At 43.2% G+C, this 19,626-nt stretch overlaps 2 protein-coding genes across 4 annotated transcripts in view; one reads left to right on the plus strand and one right to left on the minus strand.

The window, feature by feature from the left end:
• The window catches only part of SNAP47 (synaptosome associated protein 47), a 55,902-nt gene extending 39,891 nt beyond the window's left edge, over positions 1 to 16,011 (minus strand). The window contains exon 1 of one of the 2 annotated variants that reach the window (XM_067470404.1): positions 15,835 to 16,011. The gene's annotated coding sequence lies outside the window, so the exon portion shown is untranslated. Of the gene's footprint in view, positions 1 to 15,813 lie in introns of both variants that reach the window. The other variant, XM_067470403.1, reaches the window with a different exon arrangement.
• Positions 16,012 to 16,045: 34 nt separating this feature from the next.
• JMJD4 (jumonji domain containing 4) overlaps positions 16,046 to 19,626 on the plus strand; it is a 42,159-nt gene continuing 38,578 nt past the window's right edge. The window contains exon 1 of one of the 2 annotated variants that reach the window (XM_067470401.1): positions 16,046 to 16,199. The gene's annotated coding sequence lies outside the window, so the exon portion shown is untranslated. The remainder of the gene's footprint in view (positions 16,200 to 19,626) is intronic. The other variant, XM_067470402.1, reaches the window with a different exon arrangement.

The following is a 19,626-nucleotide window of genomic DNA, read 5'->3' on the forward strand; positions in this document are numbered from 1 at the left end:
TTGTAGCCAAGCTAGAAGAAAATGTTTTAATTGTGAGCAAAAAGCCTAAACATCCTAAAGGAACCAGGTCCTGTCTGATCTTGGAAGCTAAGTAGGGTTTCTCTGATGGATGGAAGACTGCCAACAAATACCAGGTGCTGTAGGCTATATTTCAGAGGAAGGAACTGGCAAAACTATCTTGACATATTCCTTGCCTGAGAAAACCCTATGAAATTCATGGGGTCACCATGAGTCAACAGGCAACTTGAATGCTGGAAAGTGAACCAGGAACCTTACATAAGAAATAGACCTCACTTTATAAACAACCATGCAAAAATAGTTAACTGTGGCCTAAATCCAACTGTGAGTCCCATTTAGTAGGCAGTGGTTCTCAACCTTCCTAATGCTGCAACTCCTTAATACGGTTCCTCATGTTGTGGTGACCCCCAACCAGCAAATTGTTTTCATGACAACTTCACAACTGTAATTTTGCTACTGCTATAAAGCATAATGTAAATATCTGAGATGCAGGATGTACTTTCATTCACTGGACCAAATTTGGCACAAATACCCGATACACCCTGTGACGGCGCGGGTGGCGCCACCTATGTATAGAACTGTTAGTTGCAAGGTTTTAACTGTTGTATCATGCTTAATCCTGCCCCTTTTTACACTGCTTGTGTACAGTTGTATGGATTGGTTACTTATAGCCGACAATCAGTACTGTTTGGCTCCACCTCTTCCTGCAAGAGGGGAGAATTTCCTTTCTCTTCATTCTGCCTTCAGAGATCATACCACATGGACGTGAGTAAAAGACTTCATTCTTAAGGACCCTGATTTAAGTTATCTCTTAGCACCAGTTCTGAGGTTTTCTACCCTGGGGACTCATGCTTTATGTCCAGATCATCCTGGATAACATTGAGGAGACCCCAGCGCCTTCATACCAGTTCTTTTGACAACAGAGGAAGATCCTGAGTCTTCAAACATAGGCCATCTGAACTGGGGTTGTGGTTTGCTCCGGCATTCACAGCCATTGAGGAAGAGGAAACCTGGTGAGGCTTCTCAGCTTCAAACCTCTTGGACCCAGGACTAATTGAGACTGTAAAGTATGTTTTCCTTCACCCCTCTAAAGTTTTCCAGCTCAAAGTCATAAAGAAATGACTTTGTGATAAATAAAACTTATTCTGAGCAATTTTACAGTGTTTTGGGTTTTTGGGAGTTCCAGTTTCCTATAGGAGGGCAAGAAGCAATCCCCTGGGGGAAAGATGCCACGTCCATCCCTCCTTTATTGAGGATAATAGCCCCCAGGCGCGACGGAACACACCCAAATTTGAAAACACTTATATTCGGGTCAGCTTATGCTCGAGTATATATGGTACATAACATCAATCCATTTATAACAACATAAAAACAATGTACAAAACAAGCATCAAAAGTTCTCAACTGAAATAACACAGATCAATGCCAGATCTGCCAGGCGCAACACTCTATTGACCACAGGCACCAACTAGATGCATCTGGAATGCAAATAAACACGGCATGAAGGAAATCACCCCCAAAGTAATTTCTCCTCTAAAGCAGTGCTATTTGAAGGGTGACTGATGCCAATCGGTAAGGAAATGAGCTGTTGCGTTTTCAGGAAGGAAAGAAAGCAATTATCACCCATGGGCACAGGAAGGCAAGGATGCCTTGTTAGTCTCCAGCATCAGGCATTTATGAAACACTGCTTTAGTCTCTTGCATTCAGCAGCAATGCGCCTCTAAATCAGGAGGTTCTTTTCCCCCAACTGTAGCTGTTCAACACCATTAGTTTCTTCATCATGGATTTGTCTCATTGCCAACAATAATAATAATAATAATAATAATAATAATAGGGTCGTTGTAGGTTTTTTCCGGGCTATATGGCCATGGTCTAGAGGCATTCTCTCCTGACGTTTCGCCTGCATCTATGGCAAGCATCCTCAGAGGTAGTGAGGTCTGTTGGAAGTAGGAAAAAGGGTTCATATATCTGTGGAATGAACAGGGTGAGACAAAGGACTCTTGTCTGCTGGAGCCAGGTGTGAATGTTTCAACTGATCACCTTGATTAGCATTTGATTGCCTGGCAGTGCCTAGAGCAAACTTTTGTTGAGAGGTGATAAGATGTCCTTGTTTGTTTCCTCTCTGTTTGTTGTGCTGTTGTAACTTTAGAGTTTTTGTTCTTGAATGAACCTAATCTGGCTACCAGTATTAAAAAACCCCGCCAACCATCTCCCCAAGGGAACTCGGGGTGGCTTAAAAAGGACAAGGCCAAAAATTACAATAAAACACAACAGATTAAAAACATCAATATGAAAATTAAAATTACAACAGCAAAACAACAGAGAGGAAACAATCAGGCACATCTAATCACCTCTCAACAAAAGGTTGCCCCAGCCACTGCCAGGCCATCAATGCTAATCAAGGTGGTCAACTGAAACATTCACACTTAGCTCCAGCAGACAAGAGTCCTTTGTCTCACCCTGGTCATTCCACAGACCTCACTACCTCTGAGGATGCTTGCCATAGATGCAGGCAAAATGTCAGGAGAGAATGCCTCTAGACCATGGCCATATAGCCCGAAAAAAACTACAACAACCCAGTGATTCCGGCCATGAAAGCCTTTGACAATACAATCATCATCATCATCATCATCATCATCATCATCTTTATTTATACCTCACCACCATCTCCCCGATGGTGCCAATGGCCATAATTACATTTTCCGACAGCAAATTGTATAGACTCTCAACTGCCAAACCACCTTTTCTTTTGCCTATCCCAAGTCTCCTGTCAATCACCTTCAGTGCATGACCCCAAGTCACAGTAATATGAGAAAAGAAAGGAAACCTTAGTATCTTTTCGGCATCGATGGAAAACGCTCACAGGAAGCCAAGTTTTGACAGCAGCTGCTGATGCAATTACAATATTAGATTTGCAATTTGATAACAATCCGGTAAGCCAATAAATCAACAACAACTCAAGGTTACAGCCTTTGTTTGTATAATGTCCTCTCTGCCTGATACTGAGCCATTATGCTTTGAATATTAGCCTATTATGAGCCGCTTGATAAATCATCACGAAAGCCAGTGCGTTACAATAATTTCACTGGTGTAGCCAATGAATGCAACGAAATGACATTTAGGTTTTCAATTAAAATAATCGACAAAACGATTCGCAAGATAGAGTCTATCATGGTTGCTAATACAAGGAGAATTATTATCTCCCTGCATTACACATCTAATACTATTAGACGCCACTAATCCCTCCATGCCTTGCAATGGCGAAATTGAATTCCTTTGATTTATCACCATATCAGAAACGAAACCAAATTAAGGATGCCACGATTGAATTTAAAAATGCTCTACTATTCATCTGCTCTTGTCACGGCACAGACATAAAGGCTCTGTGTTTCAATTAGTGGCTCTTAGCCACCACTAAAGGAAATAGTTTTATATCCGTGCCTGTGAATTCAAAGAGCTTCTGTGGGGACCAAAAGATTTATCATCTAGCACTGAATCCTTCCCATGCCAAAAGCACAGAGGAACTTCTAGGTCAGTGTTTCTCGACCCCTTAATACAGTTCCTCATGTGTGGTGGCCCCCAACCATAACATCATTTTGCTACTGTTCTGAATCATCATGTAAATATTTGATATGCAGGATGTATTTTCTTTCACTGGACCAAATTTGGCACAAATAATAATAATAATAATAACTTTATTTGTACCCCGCTACCATCTCCCCAAGGGACTTGATGCGGCTTACATGAGGCCAAGCCCACAATACATCAATAAACAATCCCGAGCTCTGAAGATCACGTGGGAAGGAATCCCACTGGAGCATTGCAGCGCACCCAAATACCTGGGAGTCACTCTGGACCGTGCTCTGACCTACAAGAAGCACTGCCTGAACATCAAGCAAAAAGTGGGTGCTAGAAAAAATATCATATGAAAGCTGACTGGCACAACCTGGGGATCACAACCAGACACAGTGAAGACATCTCACCTTGCGCTTGGCTACTCTGCTGCTGAGTATGCATGCCCAGTGTGCAACACATCTCACCACGCTAAAACAGTGGATGTGGCTCTTAATGAGACATGCCACATTATCACGGGGTGCCTGCGCCCTACACCACTGGAGAAATTACACTGCTTAGCCGGCATTGCACCACCTGACATCCGCCGGGAAGTAGCAGCCAATAGTGAAAGGACCAAGGCAGAGACATCTCCAGCTCATTCCTTGTTTGGGTATCAGCCAGCACGTCAACAACTTAAATCTAGAAATAATTTTCTAAGATCTACAGAGACACTCGCTGGAACACCTCAGCAAGCGAGAGTCCAAAAGTGGCAGGCTCAAACCCAGAACCTCAACCAATGGCTGATACCAAATGAGAGACTCCTCCCTGGGCACACAGAGGACTGGGCGACTTGGAAGGCGATAAAAACAGACTGCACTCTGGCACCACGAGATGCAGAGCCAACCTTCAGAAATGGGGCTACAAAGTAGAATCCACGACATGCGAGTGTGGAGAGGAGCAAACCACTGACCACCTGCTGCAATGCACCCTGAGCCCTGCCACATGCACCATGGAGGACCTTCTTGCAGCAACACCAGAAGCACTCCAAGTGGCCAGATCCTGGTCAAAGGACATCTAATACCAAACTCACAAATTTTGTATTCTGTATTTTGTATTTTTGTATTTTGTCTGTTTGTTTGCTTTGTTCTGTTAGAAATGTAATATAATTGACTGGTTGCTAATGACTCGACAAATAAATAAATAAATAAAACAATCAATACAATTCAGATAAATCACATAAACAAAAAAAATAAGCAATAAACAATCAACAGTGACATACAAGCATTTAAAACCAATGGCCGGGCCAAATGTAATAGATTAAAATTAAAAATTATGCTGACGTGAACAAGGTAGGATATAACTGGGACAGGATTTTCAGAGAGAAATGAGGGAACGCAGTCAGTCCTAAATCAGTGGTAAATTGGATTTTGAGGGCATATTGCTGAGAGTTTTCCTTATTCTGGGAAGGCACACACGTTTTCAGGCTCCTCCTAAAGGCTGCCAGCGTTGGGGCATGTCTGATGTCCTTGGGAAGGGAGTTCCAGAGTCGGGGGGCCACCATGAGAAGGCCCTCTCCCATTGACTTTGAGTTTAGGAGTTGTAGTTCACCTACATCCAAAGAGCACTGCGGACTCAAGCAATAATATATCTGGACCAAACTTGGCATGGATACTCAATATGTCCAAATGTGAACACTGCTGGAGTTTGAGGAAAATAGACCTTGACATTTGGGAGTTGTAGTTGCTGGGATTTATAGTTCACTTACAACGAAAGAGCATTCGGAACCCCGCCAACAACAGAATTGGGCCAAACTTCCCACACAGAACCCCCATGACCAACAGAAAATACTGTGTTTTTTTATGGTCTTTGGTGACCCCTCGCGACCCCTCCAGGGGTCCCGACCCCCAGGTTGAGAAACACTGTTCTAGATCTACCTCGAAGAGGGAAGTACAATGTTAGTGCAATGTTAGAGGATTTGCCCCTTGGAGCCCTTTGAAAATGACATTTGTGTACTTTTGCATAGAGGATTACTTTATTTTCTCCTTTTCCTTTTCTGTTTTGTGCATACTGATTACCTTTTGTGGCTAAGGCTGCTAGCCAAACAGAAAAAGGGCCACAACCTATAAGAGAGATTATCCTCATAAGACTGGAATATAGCCATTGGAAGTGTTTCCTTTCTGTAACCTGTTGAGCAGGTGATGCCAAGATCCTATTGCAAGCTATGTTTAGGGTAAAGGTTTCCCCTTGACATTAAGTCCAGTTGTGTCTGATTCTGAGGGTTGGTGCTCATCTCCATTACTAAGCCGAAGAGCCGGCGTTGTCCGTAGACGCCTCCAAGGTCATGTGGCCAGCATGACTGCATGGAGTGCCATTATCTTCCTGCCAAGGCAATACCTATTCATCTACTCACATTTGCATGTTTTCAAACTGCTAGGTTGGCATATGCTGGGGCTAACAGCGGGAGCTCACCCTGCTCCCCGGATTCGAACTTCCAACCTTTTGGTCAGCAAGTTCAGCAGCTCAGCGGTTTATCCCACTGTGCCACTAGGAGGCCCTAAGACTGGAATACAAGGAGGAAAAAGGAAAGCCTTTCCTAAAATGACAAAATAAACAGGAATAGATGTAGACAGAGTATGTGTACGAAAGGCACTTCAAACAATTTAGGGCTGAGTAAATAAATAGTAAGCCAAATTTGCAAGCAGCTGGTTTTCATGCGGTGTTTGACCCTCTGCTACTTGACCTGCATGCCACCTGACCATCTGGCAGGTACCGTATTTATTTCTGAAAATATTTGTGTTAAAAATAATGAACAGTTTTATCTGCTGCCAATTCAAGAGGAAATGCCGCCTCATTAAATCTAACTGGAAGTCTTATTAACAAAACAGGCCCCATGAACCTGCCTAGAGTGGTAAAACACAACCACTTATGTAAACCGAACGACATGTAGGAAGTGTCAATCATTACTCCACGGAAGGAATCAAAACAACCTGAAGAAGAGATTAATTCATATGTGAGAATGGACATCACAAGCATTACAGAAAAACTTCCAGTTTTCCATGCCAAACCTCAAATGTGGCATTTTCCAATTAAGTCTGTTTGCATGTTAATAATAATAAATAATAATAATAATCTGCAGAAGGCCACCTTACTGGGATCTGCACGCATCATTCGCCGATACATCACACAGTCCTAGACACTTGGGAAGTGTCTGACGTGTGATCCAGTACAACAGCCAGCAGAGTGATCTTGTCTGCTGTGGACTCATCTTGTTGTGTTTCAAATAGTAGTAGTAGTAGTAGTAGTAGTGGTTATTATTATTATTATTATTTTATTTTTATACCCCGCAAACCATCTCCCCAAGGGAACTCGGGGCGGCTTACAAGGGACAAGCCCAAAAATTACAATAAAACACAACAGATTAAAAACAGATTAAAAAGGTGGTCAGTTGAAACATTCACACCTAGCTCCAGCAGACAAAAGTCCTTTGTCCCACCCTGGTCATTCCACAGATATATAAACCCCTTTTTCCTAGTTCCAACAGACCTCATTACCTCTGAGGATGCTTGCCATAGATGCAGGCGAAACGTCAGGAGAAAATGCCTCTAGAACATGGCCATATAGCCCGGAAAAACCTACAACAACCCAGTGATTCTGGCCATGAAAGCCTTTGACAATCAATATGAAAATTAAAATTACAACAGCAATCAACAGAGAGGAAACAACTAATCAGGCACATCTAATCACCTCTCAACAAAAGATTGCCCCAGGCACTGCCAGGCCATGAAATGCTAATCAAGGTGGTAAGTTGAAACATTCACACCTAGCTCCAACAGACAAGAGTCCTTTGTCCCATCCTGGTCATTCCACAGATATATAAACCCACTTTCCTAGTTCCAACAGACCTCACTACCTCTGAGGATGCTTGCCATAGATGCAGGCGAAACGTCAGGAGATAATGCCTCTAGAAAATGGCCATATAGCCCGGAAAAACCTACAACAACCCATCATATGAAAATATAAAAACAATCACAACTGTAAACAACATCAAGCAATATGGCTGAGATAAAGAACATAGCTGAGGTACAGGCTGTTCACTTCGCAGTCTTCCAGGAAACCTAATAAAGTTTGGGTTGTTGTATATTTCCGGGCTGTATGGCCATGTTCCAGAAGCATTCTCTCCTGACGTTTTGCCTGCATCTACGGCAGGCATCCTCAGAGGTTGTGAGGTCTCACAACTTCACAACCTCTGAGGATGCCTGCCATAGATACAGGCACAACATCAGGAGAGAATGCTTTTGGAACATGACCATAGAGCCCAGAAAACACACAACAACCCAGTGATTCCGACCATGAAAGCCTTCGACAATACATAGAATCAAGTTTTCAATTGACGTGCACACATAAGTGTATAAAATTAAAATTAAAATACACATTTCGCTTTCCATAAAGTGAAAGCACCCTGGGATATTGTTATGATTGTCACCTGGCCCCCGAATCACACCACACTCCAAGCTTTTTACAGTCTATAATTGATTTGCAAACAGAATTGGCGAATTTTCAATTTACCTTGTCTGTCTGCAGATTCAGCACCTTCAAATAACCACGTCACAGATGCCATTTCCAGTTCCTTTTTACAGAGTAATTGAATGAGGTCTCTTGATTTTGAAGTCAAACAAGAACTGCGTAAATAATTCCTTCAATACTGCTGATATTATTGGAAAGCATCTACGATACAGTGCCCATGGGATGACAACATCTGAAACTACAGGCTACAAGGAAGAGGTTCCTTATAAACAACGACACAGGATGGACTTGCTGGCCTACCCAGGACAAAACAAGGAAATTAACAGCGAATTTGGGACATTTTGTATTCTCAGATTCTATGATTCACCACTCACCTGTGAGCCACATATTTACCATTTAACTAGTCATTTTATTAGATCATAGAACCAAGTATATGTGACTAGTCAGGCGTCACATGCCATCCACTTTGCTATATACTACAGTCTTGCTTATCCGACCTTCGCATATCCGACATTCCGTCTTATCCGACGCCCCCCTTTCCTCCAGCATTTCCCCTTCAATTAAAGGAGCATTCCCCAACTCTCTCTCCATTCCCAATAAGTGAAAAGGTAAGAAAGGAGGAGAAAAAGGGGAAAAGAGACAGGACCGGAAGCGGAAGTGTCCTCCCTCCTTCCCTCTGTGATTTTCACACTCCTCTTCCACATCCGGGCACTTCCTGCTCAGCCACTGTAGCTCCGAAGCATTGCCTTGCCTTAACCCTTTGAGTCCTTGTTGTTAGTATTCTAGGTGTCTAGCACTGCTTCGGGCAGGTAACACTAGGAGACTCCGTATTATCCGACATTTTCGTTTATCCAACGTTCTGCCAGCCCATTTATGTCAGATAAGCGAGACTCTACTGTATGAAATATTGTACTCTAACATGTGATGATTGTACCACTTTCTAATGACTCAGATCAGGTAAGAAGTCCCAAATATCATGACCCCACGAACCGGAGGATGATACTGGGACAAGACTAAACAGATTACTTAATTAGAAAAGATACATGGGAAAAATTTTCTCATCTTGCCATCACTAAATTCCCCAAAGACGTGGCAGAGAATCAGGATATTTTCATCCCAGTATTGTTTACATACTGGCTATATAATTTTTTGTATTCCAAGCAGCACCCTAAAAGAAACTGACAAGGGAAGCTTCACTGAACAATGTTGAGTGAAGTCAACCATTAGTTTGTGGGTTTAAAAATATACCAGCAGTCTTACTAGATCAGTCCAAAGACTTAGGTAAGTCCAGCTTTCTGTTCACATAGCAGCTTATGATAAAGCTCTGAAAAGATCAATAGCAGAACAGGAGCACAATAGTTCTATCTCACTTTTAGTCCCAATAATGAATTCAATGTTTGCGTGTAAATGCTGTGCTCCGCCCTGAGTCCCCTTTGGGGTGAGAAGGGCAGAATATAAATGTTTTAAATAAATAAATAAGTAAGTAAATGATAGTATTTGTTGTTGTGTGCCTTCAAAGTCATTTCTGACTTTCCAAGACCTTAAAACAAACAAATCACAGCATTTTCTGGGGCTTATTTATTTATCGTGTCATCAGCAACCATACCTTTGTATTACATTTCTAACAGAACAAAACAAACACAGAGATTAAAAACAAACAAAAAAACCCCCAGATTTTGCAAACTTGGTAGTTGGTTAAATGTCCTTTGACCAGTATCTGGCCCCTTGGAGTGCCTCTGGTGTTGCCGCAAGGAGGTCCTCCATTGTGCATGTGGCAGGGCTCAGGTTGCATCGCTGCAGGTGGTCAGTGGTTTGCTCTTCTCCGCACTCGTATGCCGTGGATTCCACCCTGTAGCCCCAAGGGTGGCTCTGCATCTCGTGGTGCCAGAGCGCAGTCTGTTCAGTGCCTTCCAAGTCGCCCAGTCTCCTGTGTGCCCAGGGGGGAGTCTCTAATCTGGTATCACCCATGGATTGAGGTGCTGGGTTTGGGCCTGCCACTTTTGGACTCTCGCTTGCTGAGGTGTTCCAGCGAGTGTCTCTGTAGATCTAAGAAAACTATGTCTTGATTTAAGTTGTTGACGTGCTTGCTGATACCCAAACAGGGGATGAGCTGGAGATGTCTCTCCTTTCACTATTAGCTGCTACTTCCCGGCGGATGTCAGGTGGTGCAATACCGGCTAAACAGTGTAATTTCTCCAGTGGTGAAGGGCGCAGACACCCTGTGATAATGCGGCATGTCTCATTAAGAGCCACATCTACTGTTTTAGTGTGGTGAGATGTGTTCCACACTGGGCATGCCTACTCAGCAGCAGAGTAGCATAGCGCAAGGGCAGATGTCTTCACTGTGTCTGGTTGTGATCCCCAGGTTGTGCCAGTCAGCTTCCGTATGATGTTGTTTCTAGCGCCCACTTTTTGCTTGATGTTCAGGCAGTGCTTCTTTCTGGGGCTGAGCATATGTGACTGAATGAAGTTCATCCAATGGGTTTCCAAGGTGAAGTGGGGAACTGAAGCTTGGTTTTCAAAGTGGTAATTCAGTGCTCAAGACACTACATCACACTATCACTCAATAATAGTTATTACTACCTAAAAACAGAAAAAACCCAATAACCTCTAAAAATATCACTTGGGGAAATGTGACCAAGGGCACTGATATTCTTTGGGTAGTGCTCCTGGATTATAAGGCCTCAGTCATGCTTTCTATAGGTTGGAAATGGGGAGCCCACATAGTCCAGGAGCATCATCCAAAGCCTGAAGCAAATCTAAGGAAAACAATGTCAATTCTTTTGAAAATAATCCGAATTCTGCCCCACTAACCAACCTCTCTTTGCTGGCCAAGCATTCTGTGGCTCACACAATTTGGAATTATTCCCAGGAAAAATGCTCAGGAAATAATACTTCAATAGCAAGTGCACCAGCAGCACTGGCCAAAAACAGACAAAACAAACTCATTAAAGACAAAGCCACAAAGTCTCGTGCTGCCCACAAAGAGGAAAGACACTAGCTCTTCTGTTCCTCGAAGTAATGCTTTGCACGCAGGGAGAGTTCCACAAATCCACAAGAATGAGGGGAAGTGGCTCAAGATTGTCCTCACAGCCTTGACCAGCAAGCAGCCCTAGGTTGAAGACAAAATCTATGGAAACATAAAAAGGTTTACAAAATGTGGCACCATCTGACACAGCCTAAAGCCCACTTGATCTCTTACACCACGCATACGCAAACTCGGGCCCTCCAGGTGTTTTGGACTTCAACTCCCACAATTCCTAACAGTGAATTGTAGGTGTTGAAATCCAAAACACCTGGAGGGCCTAAGTTTGATCATGCCTGCCTTACATGAAGGCAAAGGCTTAAACCCAACCTGTGATTTGGTATACCCAGAAATAGACTTGTAAACAATTCAGTGCAAAGAAAACAAAAAGCAGGTGATGCAATAGCCAAGTCACGTTTTCCTGCCAAGCTTATTACTATGTACAAGGAAAAGAATAATAAAACAACCAGGAGGTTTGTGGAAACAATAGACGTGCCACGCGTTTAGCCTCGGACACCATCATGGATACTATTGTCCAAGGCTGCAGTCATCTCTCCACGATTGGGGTTTTGCCTTTTGAAGATTTGTTTATCCACAGAATGGATTAAAAATCTCATCTCTTAGAATCTCTATATCAGTGTTTCTCAACTTTCCTAATGCCGTGACCCCTTAATACAGTTCCTCATGTTGTGGTGACCCCCAACCATAACATTATTTTCGTTGCTACTTCAAAACTGTAATTTTGCTACTGTTATGAATTGTCTGATACGTAGGAAGTATTTTCATTCACTGGATCAAATTTGGCACAAATACCCGATACACCCACATTTGAATACTGGTGGGGTTAGTGGGGCGGGGGGACCTAAGACCATTGAATTTTGTCATTTGGGAGTTGCGGTTGCTGGAATTTATTGTTCACCTACAATCAAAGAGCAGTCTGAACTCCACCAATGATGAAATTGAACCAAACTTGGCACACAGAACTCCCATGACCAACAGAAAATACTAGAAGGGTTTGGTGGGCATTGACCTTGCGTTTTGGAGTTGTAGTTCACCTACACCCAGAGAACATGTTGGATTCAAACAATGATAGAGCTGGACCAAACTTTGCACGAATACTCAATATGCCCAAAATAGATCTTGACATTTGGGAGTTGTAGTTGCTAGGATTTATAGGTCACCAACAATCAAAGAGCATTCCGAACCCCATCAACGACTGGGTCAAACTTCCCACACAGAACCCCCATGTCTTGAAGGGACATGGTGACACAAGCCTCCTTCCAGCCTCATACACTCTCCCTCATCTGCGCATGCGCAGCACGCAGCCCTCCCCTTGGCTGAGAGGCTGGCCAACCACAGTAGGAGAAGGGCTTTTGGTGGGAGGATTTACTGTATGTTTCCAAAAGGGAAGAGAAGGTCAGGCAGAGAGATCTTCACCCTTCTCTGCCAAAGGGGTTCCTAAAACCATCAGAAATATCTTTTTCTGATGGTCTTTGGCGACCCCTCTGAAACTCCCTCGCAACCTCCCCAGGGATCCCTACCCCCAGGCTGAGAAATGCTCCTCTAGATCCTTGGGTGGGATTCCATGGTCAACATTTTCTAGTTGTGCCAGGGGACCGACAGATTTCCAGAGAAAACGCCTGCATTTCTAAATGCAGCACTGAAATTTGGGGACAGCAAACTTCCTTTTAGCAGGCAGAATTCTTATCCTTTTTTTCACTTAATACTGATAGAAAAAAAAGGGGGAGGGACACAATTTCTTAATTCAGTTTTTCACTTTCACGGGGGTCCTTTGCCAATAACCCCAACATTTCCAATGTAGAAGGCTGACTGTGTAAAGAATCTGTGATCATTTCACATAAATCACACTGACCACTCACAACTCACTGTAACTGAGGGAATGTTACTTTAGATATGTCTGTTAATGTAAGATTAGTGTAATGTGAATGTTTAAATGTAATTTTGTGCAATGCCTGTGAATGTAACCGGATTGCTTTAGCAGAGAGTATAGTGACACTGAAAGGGTTAAACAGTCAAGCCTTTAATGAACTGTGAAGATGTGACCCTGAGTTTGCCTGGAACACGTAGGGAGGATCCAGAGATAAGGTTTCGTCCGTCCTTCTTACTTCAGTGTCTTTTGTCTTGTTCCTGTCTGTTTGGTTGGATGTAAATGCGAATGTGTGCTGTATATTTGTTCTACTCAGTAAAGCTAAATGTTTGCTTTTACTGAAGTCTCAAAGTGTCCATTCTTCTAAGCTTCAAAGCTTCTGTCGCACTCTGACAATGTCACTATAACTGATCCATACATCTGTTCTTTTTTATTAACTAATATTCCTATTGAGAGAACAGATATATGGGACAGTGATTAAAAATTTAAATAAAAATGTAAGTGATCCTGTAAATTCAGATGGAACAGCAAAAGACTGGGAGGAGTTGAAAAACAAATGTCTATCAAGCAACCAGTTGTTACGGCATAGAATGTAGCAAGAGTGGAAGAAGGAGGAAGGTCCTGATACACATATGGATCAAATATTACAATGGAAAACCGAGAAAGAGAAAGGAATTATGAGATTTATATAACAAATTAATAGATAACCAATATAATTAGAAACCCACCCTGTTAGAAGTATGGAAAGAGGAAATAAACTGTAATCAGAAGGACTTAGAACTGTGGAGAAATTGAATAAAAAATGTAAAGGTCAAAGAAATACAATGGAAAATACTGATGAAATGGTATAGGACCCCCCAGTAAATAGCCCATATTGGACTATTTGATTACGATCTGTTATTAATAATAATAATAATAATAATAATAATAAAACTTTATTTGTACCCCGCTAGCATCTTCCGAATGACTCAATGAGGCTTACAAAGGCCAAGGCCTCAACACAACAAAAACAAACAATAACAATACGATGCAAAGCAAATTAAAAACATAAGCAATAACACAACAAAACATTACACTATTACACAATAAAACCAGGGCCGGGCCAATGATGGGTACAGGTTAAAAAGTGCTGGGTGTGTGAGGTGATATGTTGGGATCCTGGGCAAGTGCAATATGCAGAGAGTCTTAAACTCGAATAAAGTGCTTCTGGGACATAGTGCTGGAGGTTATCCTATTCCGGAAAGGCACATCAGAATAACCAGGTCTTCAAGTTCTTCCTAAAGACTGCCAACGTGGGTGCTAGTCTAAAGTCTTTGGGGAGGGTGTTCCAGAGTCAGGGGGGCAACCACAGAGAAGGCCCTGTCCCTCGTCCCCAGGAGCTTTTTTGTTGAGTTTCAGGGCCAGAGAAGCAGATGGCGGAAACAGAAGAACGGCCTGCCTCAGGGGAGTGTGCTTGCTCCATCCATGTTCAACATCTACACAAATGACCAGCCACTGCCAGAAGGGACAGAGAATTTCATCTATGCTGATGATCGTGCCATAACTGCTCAAGCAGGGAGCTCTGAGATGGTAGAACAGAAGCTTTCCGAAGCTCTAGGTGCTCTTACTGCCTATTACAGGGAAAACCAGCTGATCCCCAACCCATCTAAAACACAGACATGTGCATTTCATCTCAAGAACAGAGAAGCTTCCCGAGCTCTGAGGATCACCTGGGAAGGAATCCCACTGGAGCATTGCAGCGCACCCAAATACCTGGGAGTCACTCTGGACCATGCTCTGACCTACAAGAAGCACTGCCTGAACATCAAGCAAAAAGTGGGCGCTAGAAACAACATCATACGAAAGCTGACTGGCACAACCTGGGGATCACAACCAGATACAGTGAAGACATCTGCCTTTGCGCTATGCTATTCTGCTGCTGAGTATGCATGCCCAGTGTGGAACACATCTCACCACACTAAAACAGTGGATGTGGCTCTTAATGAGACATGCCACATTATCACGGGGATTCTGCGCCCTACACCACTGGAGAAATTATAGTGCTTAGCCGGTATTGCACCACCTGACATCCACCGGGAAGTAGCAGCCAATAGTGAAAGGACCAAGGCAGAGACATCTGCAGCTCATCCCCTGTTTGGGTATCAGCCAGCACGTCAACGACTTAAATCTAGACACCCCACTTTTTCTAAGTTTTCTAAGATCTACAGAGACACTCGCTGGAACACCTTAGCATGCGAGAGTCCAAAAGTGGCAGGCTCAAACCCAGAACCTCAACCAATGGCTGATACCAAATGAGAGACTCCCCCCAGGCACAGAGAAGACTGGGCGACTTGGAAGGCACTGAACAGACTGCGTTCTGGCACCACGAGATGAGGAGCCAACCTTAAAAAAATGGGGGCACAAAGTGGAATCCTCGACATGCGAGTGTGGAGAAGAGCCAACCACTGACCACCTGCTGGAATGCACCCTGAGCCCAGCCACATGCACAATGGAGGACCTTCGTGCAGCAACACCAGAGGCACTCCAAGTGGCCAGATACAAGTCAAAGGACATTTAATCAACTACCAAACTCACAATTTTTGTATTATGTCTGTTTGTTTGCTTTGTTTCTGTTAGAAATGTAATATAATTGACTGGCTGCCCTGACACTAAATAAATAAGCCTAGGGGGCGGAGCTTACCGCAGAAGGCGGGGCCACGCATAGCCCCGCCCCCTCAAGGAACGCTCTTAGCTTAGCTCTGGCCCCGCCCCTTTGGGACCCGGATGAGCGAGGCCTAGCTCTCCTCAGCCACCTCCAACCTACCCGGCACGAGGCCTTTCTCACCGGCTGCTGGCTGCGAAGGAAATGGGGCCTAGAGTCAAACCATTTCCTCTCAGGGCTTTCCGTTCTTCCCTCCCTCGCGCCGGCTTTCCACCCGCGCCTGCGCAGATCGAGCCGTTGGTGCTCCCTCCGGTCCTCATTGGCTGCCGTCTTCCTTTCCCCTCCGCCTCAGTCTTTGCGGGGTGTAGTACGCATGCGCGGACTGCCGCGCGTGCGCCCTTTCGGTGGAGGGGAAAAGAGTCGGGAGGGGTGCCTACAGCGCATGCGCGGCCATTTGGGCGCTCCCTCTGAGGGAGCAGCAGCAGCAGCAGCAACGGAGGCGTCCTCGAGCTGGACCTGGCTGGGTCAGTGAGGCTTCGGAAGAGTAGGTAAGTGCGCATGCGCGTCCTCAGGGCAAGGCAACTGAGGGAAGGGAAGGAGGGCTGGTTTGAAGGGGGGGGGGGGGTCATTGTAGGGGGTACACACCCAAAGTGAAGTGGATTAAAACCCACAATATTGGGGGTAGGGGAAATAGAGAGAAAGAGGTTTGTGATATCATAATAATAATAATAATATATTATATAATAATAATAATAATAATAATAATGTTAGACTATAATATATACTAGCTGTGGCCTAGTCTGTGTATATGTGTTTTGTGTGTGTATGTGTTTGTGTTTTGTATATATGTGTGTGTATATATATATATATGATTTTGCACATGCATTGTAATGTGTTTTTTTCGTTTATTGGCTTTTTAAGTCCCTTCTGCTGTGTTTTTCAGTGTTTTGATGAGTGATGGTCACTCATTGGCCTGAGAGGTGTCTTGTGTCCAAATTTGGTGTCAATTCGCCCACTGGTTTTTGAGTTATGTTAATCCCACAAACTAACATTACATTTTTACTTATATAGATATATATGTAGGTTTGCACATGCATTGTAATGTATTTGGGGGGGGGGGTTTGCTGTGTTTTTCAGTGTTTTGATGAGTGATGGTCACTCGTTGGCCTGAGAGGTGTCTTGCGTCCAAATTTGGTGTCAATTCGTCCAGTGGTTTGTGAGTTATGTTAATCCCACAAACTAACATTGCATTTTTATTTATATAAATATATATGTAGGTTTGCACATGTATTGTAATGTATTTTTTGGTTTTTTGCTTTATAATTCTCTTCCGCTGCGTTTTTCAGTGTTTTTATGAGTGATGGTCACTCGTTGGCCTGATAGGTGTCTTGTGTCCAAATTTGGTGTCAATTCGTCCAGTGGTTTTTGAGTTCTGTTAATCCCACAAACTAACATTACATTTTTACTTATATAGATGGTCACTCGTTGGCCTGAGAGGTGTCTTGTGTCCAAATTTCGCGCCAATTCGCCCAGTGGTTTTTGAGTTATGTTAATCCCACAAACTAGCATTGCATTTTTATTTATATAAATATATATGTAGGTTTGCACATGTATTGTAATGTATTTTTTGGTTTTTTGCTTTATAATTCTCTTCCGCTGCGTTTTTCAGTGTTTTGATGAGTGATGGTCACTTGTTGGCCTGAGAGGTGTCTTGTGTCCAAATTTGGTGTCAATTCGCCCAGTGGTTTTTGAGTTAGGTTAATCCCACAAATGAGCATTACATTTTTATTTATATAGATATATATGTAGGTTTGCACATGTATTGTAATGTATTTTTTGGTTTTTTGCTTTATATTTCTCTTCCGCTGCGTTTTTCAGTGTTTTTATGAGTGATGGTCACTCGTTGGCCTGAGAGGTGTCTTGCGTCCAAATTTGGTGTCAATTCGTCCAGTGGTTTGTGAGTTAGGTTAATCCCACAAATGATCATCACATTTTTATTTATATAGATATGTATGTTAGACCCAGCTTCTGGCAACCTAGGAATTCAAGAACATGCAGGTGTGAGTAGATCAAGAGGTACTGCTTCTGAAGAAAGGTAGCTGTGCTCCCCAGAGCACCCAGAGCCCTTCCACACAGCCATATAACCCAGAATATCAAGGCAGAATAACACACAATATCTGCTTTGAACAGGATTATCTGAGTCCACACTGTCATAGATCTCAGTTCAAAGCAGATAATGTGGGATTTTATTCAGCTGGGTGAAAGGGGCCCTAGTCCAACCCATTTCTTCCAGGCAGGAAGACACAGTCAAAGCCTTCCCGGCAGATGACTTCTGCTTAGAAACCTCAAGAGAAGAGCTCCAAGGCAATTCCCTTTGGAAATTTCTTCCTAGCATTGAGGTTTTCCTGCTATTTGAACCCATTGCTCCATTATGTCCCAAGTAGCAGAAAACAAGCTCTCCCTTCTTGTCCTCAATGGGACTTCCTTTCACTGCTTTCTTTTTCTATAAGCCAAACAAACCCAAAACTTAAGCTGATTATTGTGGTGATGATGGTACAATAATAATAACAATTATAATAATACATTTATTTATTACCCGCTTCTCCTGATTGGATTGGATTGGATTGAATAGCTTTACTATTTATTGATCGTGTCAGGAGCGAACCAAACAGTTGTAGTGCATTAAAAACAAACAAAACACACGGTTCCTGGAACTTTTGGTCGTTTCTGATGTTTATCTTGGACACACAGCATATCACATTTCGTATCTTAGCACAGTTCATAGAGCAGTTGTTCTTTGGCAGCTGACATGCCTTCAATGTTGATTGAGATTATTGTCATGGTTGGTCCTGAAAAGGTCCATTGGTTGGTTTGCTTGCTTGGTTGCATGCTGCAAGTCACTCCTGGAGTGAGAGAATCAGCCATCTACAAAGATGTCCAGGGGATGCCTGGATGTCTTGCAATCCTGCAGGGAGACTTCTCTCATGTCCCCCAATAGCTTTACTGTCATTGTGCTATTTCACAATGAAATTAAATGTGTTCCCCAGCACACATAAAAAAAACAACACACCCATCCCTCCACACTCCCATCACTACCTCACAGCCCCCAATGCCACATTAATGAGAAACCATGGAGTTCAACATAACCACAGCTCTAGGATAAAAGCTATCTCTCAGTCTGTTTCTCCTTGTCTTTGTCACCCTGTACCCTCTGCCAGATGGCAATAATTAAAAAAATAGGAATATGCTGGGTGAGATGGATCCCCAAGAATGCTCTGAGCATTCTTGGGGATCACATGTGTTGTGGCTCAAGGCAAAGCTCAACATATGAACATTAAGTATATACAATAAATTACATAAATAAAAACACAAAATATATATAAAAACTTCTGCCAAGCACAGATTCAGAATTGACATATAGAATCAAAGAGTTGGAAGAGACCTCATGGGCCATCCAGTCCAACCCCATTCTGCCAAGAAGCAGGAATATTGCATTCAAATCACCCCTGACAGATGGCCATCCAGCCTCTTTTAAAAAGCTTCCAAAGAAGGAGCCTCCACCACACTCCAGGTCAGGGAGTTCCACTGCTGAGAGTTCCACTGCTGATTCTGTAGTAGCAATAGAATCAAAACTCATGCTTGAAAGTTGACTAGATAGACCTTCTGCTGGAAGAGTTTGTAGGGTTTGGCTTCTAAACTTTGATCATTGTGGTCACCCTACTCTGGAGACTCTCCATCTTGTTTATCTCCCTCATCTGCTCCTCAGAGGGATTCATGGTTTCCAGACCTTTTGCCATTTTGGTCGCCCTTCGCTGGACACCTTTTGTATTGACCATCTCCTTTTTGAGTTGTGGTGCCCGGATTAATGTCTAGGTCACTGGAATCCTACCATAGAATTGTACTAGAGGATGTAGATATTGTTAGAGAGAACTTTAATCAAATCCATGAGCCAACTGTGATGCAGCAGCTAAAAAA

The sequence above is a fragment of the Anolis sagrei genome, chromosome 6, assembly GCF_037176765.1.
Source record: "Anolis sagrei isolate rAnoSag1 chromosome 6, rAnoSag1.mat, whole genome shotgun sequence".
Taxonomy (NCBI): Eukaryota; Metazoa; Chordata; class Lepidosauria; order Squamata; family Dactyloidae; genus Anolis; species Anolis sagrei.